The 2,983-nt window shown below is 41.3% G+C and overlaps 1 pseudogene; it reads left to right on the forward strand.

Annotated features, from left to right (window-relative positions):
- Positions 1–1,719: 1,719 nt before the first annotated feature.
- LOC114625168 lies at positions 1,720–2,072 on the forward strand (annotated as a pseudogene).
- The last annotated feature ends 911 nt before the right edge of the window (positions 2,073–2,983 follow it).

Raw genomic sequence — 2,983 nt, forward strand, 5'->3', positions numbered from 1 at the left:
TGCTTCTCTTCCTCCCCTCTCATATCCTCCTCACTCTATCTTTTCTGTCTTCTTGCCTATTCTTATCATCCATCTCCTTCAAGGCCATATTGGGCTTAGGCATACACAGTCTCAGTGGTTTATGTTGTGATTGAGATGGTATGCTCCTGCCTCAGGACCTTGGCTCCTTCTCAGTCAAGTTTGTGCTTGTTTTTGTCTACTCAACATAAGCTAGGGTCATGTGGGAAGGGGAAAGTGAACTTTTATTTGGTTTGTTTTGGCTTTGGCTGGTAAATCTGGCACCAGTAACCAGCCTTACTTTCGCTCTTCCTCCATGTTCCTGCTTGAGCTCTGCCCTGACTTCCCTCAATGGCAGACTGTAGCCTGCAAGATGAGATAAACCATTTCCTCTCCAGTTGTTTTTGGTCAGTGTTTTACACACAGCTGTAGAAAAGCGAAGTCGGATGGAAGTAAGGGGTGGAGCCGCATTCTTCATACTTGAGTTCAGCATGCTGAAACAAGGGCCAACACTACTTCATTTTGGTCAGTATTTAGAGTGATACGCTTGGCGTCTTCTAGACAGGCACCCTAGAAAACCAGTTTATAAACTATAGATAGCAGCTGCTCCTAAGCCATTCTTAGGGACTCTGGACTGAGAAAGATTCTCTTTGGATCTATCTCTCAAGCCTGTAGAAGGCAAGGGCCACAGATGGATGCCTAGAAACACAGGGGACCCTCCCAAAATAGCACAGAGGGGCATCCAAAGAAGGCCTCCTTTTCTTGGCCCTCCACTTTCTTCCTTCATCTATACTGAATGTATGCACTGGCTCACCTGGACCACAACTAGAGTATGCTGAGCATCTAGTCACACAGCGTTTGGATCTTACTGTCCTGCTATATACTTCAGGGAAGAGAAGGAATCTACTTCTAGCTTCAAATCTAGTCAAAGACATTTCAAGCAAATAACAAAAAAGTGAGTTCTTGATATCTTTTATTGTAGAGTGATTGGAAAGTTGGCTATCAGATTCCTAGGAGGGAAGAAATGGGAGTGACTATGACTCTCCACGCTCCCTGGGTGAAGAAGGCAAAGACAAGGCAAAGAGATCAAGTTCTCAGCTTCTGCCTGAATTCAGTCTTCTTTTCATGTTTTACAGATGTGCCTGGTTTCAGATGTACCCTTTAAAAGGTCATGCCACCTCTCTATTTTTGTTAATGGGTTCTTTCCAAGGCAAGACATTAACATAAGGGACTGGGGGGAAGTCTCAATTCATTGACATATGTCCTTTCCCAAACACCTCCCCTTCCCATTCCAAGTGGCTCGATGCTTAGTATGCTAAGTTCTAAGAGAGTCACAGGAGTCATAGAGATGTTCTGTGTGGTTGTCAGAACTTCCAAACTGAGCTTTCCCTGAACAGACCCACCCAGCCCTGTCAGAGTAGATCTGTCTCCAGTCTTATAGACAAGAGGCCCCCAGGCCACCAGAATAGCTTTCCACTTTCCAGAATTGAAGGGTGATTTAAGATGAAACCAAACCTCTAGAACATTGTTTGTTTTTTGTTTATTTTAATATATAAGGTTTTCTATTTGTTATATAAGGCTATCTGTTGTGGCATATTGCCAAAGGGGACACACAACTTATTTTCCCTTAGCTATTTCTCTGTCCACTCTACTGCCTCTCTTCCACCAATTAAAACGAACAGAAGGGCTCTTTCCGCCATCTTGGAGCCTGTGGAGGCCTGCTGGGAACAGGACTTGTAAAAGCAAGTATGTCTGGAAGGCTGTGGTGCAAGGCCACTTTTGCTGGCTACAAGCGAGGTCTCCGAAACCAAAGAGAGCACACGGCTCTTCTTAAAATTGAAGGTGTTTATGCCCGAGATGAAACCGAGTTTTACTTAGCCAAGAGATGTGCTTATGTGTACAAAGCAAAAAACAATACTCCTGGAGACAAACCAAACAAAACCAGAGTGATCTGGGGGAAGGTAACTCGGGCCCATGGAAACAGTGGCATGGTTCATGCCAAATTCCGAAGCGACCTTCCTGCAAAGGCCATTGGACCCAGAATCCGTGTGATGCTGTACCCATCCCGGATTTAAACTAATGCAGAGTAAATAAATAAAAATAGATTTGTGCTCTTGTAAAAAAAATAAATAAAATGAACAGAAGGGTAGAAGACAGTGGACAGTCTTGGTGGTTGTTCATGTTCCCTATGGTGGTGTGCTGTGATGATTAAGAGGAAGCTCAGAGCTCACAGGTTAATATGCATAGTTCGATCACTAACTTTTAAAGGAGAAAGCAGAATAAAATGTAATACATTCTTGTCTATTAGTTTCTTGGAATTAGGAGACATCCAGAACTAAATAGGAAAACATCCTGGGTCTCAAGAACTTTTTTTTCAGTTCAAGTGGAAAGCATCATGGTAATTTTTCACACACACACACACACACACACACACACACACACTACCTGGCAAGGATTATTTTTGTATGATCATTTTTACTTGTTTGAGGAAAAGGTAAGAAAATGGACATTTTAATACTGTGTTAATACAGTTTATATCAAACTTTGGAGGATAATTACCAGTATACATATCATTTACAGATGAATTGACCTCTGAGTCCTGCTATAAAATTACACAGTAGGAGGAGGTGAGGGGAAGTAGTGTGAGGAACTAAACAGGATTGGCCATATGCTAATTCCTGAAGTTCTCGAGAGAATCGCTGAAGTTATGTTAACTAATATCTTTTAATTTATACATGTTTTAAAATTTATACATTGAATATTTAAGAGGAAAAATGGAAAATATACATCTTCTAATTCCTTTATGTATTTCTCTATTGTCTACTATTGTGTCAGACACAGTTTTCAAGTACTGAGGAATTAGCAAGAAACTAGAATACCTCTGCCCTCAATGAGCTCAATTTTAGGACCTGGAAAATGCTATAAAAATGTAGAAAATGTACATAAAATATATCAGGTGGTGATTGCAGCTATAAAAAACAGGAAA

This window comes from Grammomys surdaster, unplaced genomic scaffold (assembly GCF_004785775.1).
Source record: "Grammomys surdaster isolate TR1022 unplaced genomic scaffold, NIH_TR_1.0 65, whole genome shotgun sequence".
Taxonomy (NCBI): domain Eukaryota; kingdom Metazoa; phylum Chordata; class Mammalia; order Rodentia; family Muridae; genus Grammomys; species Grammomys surdaster.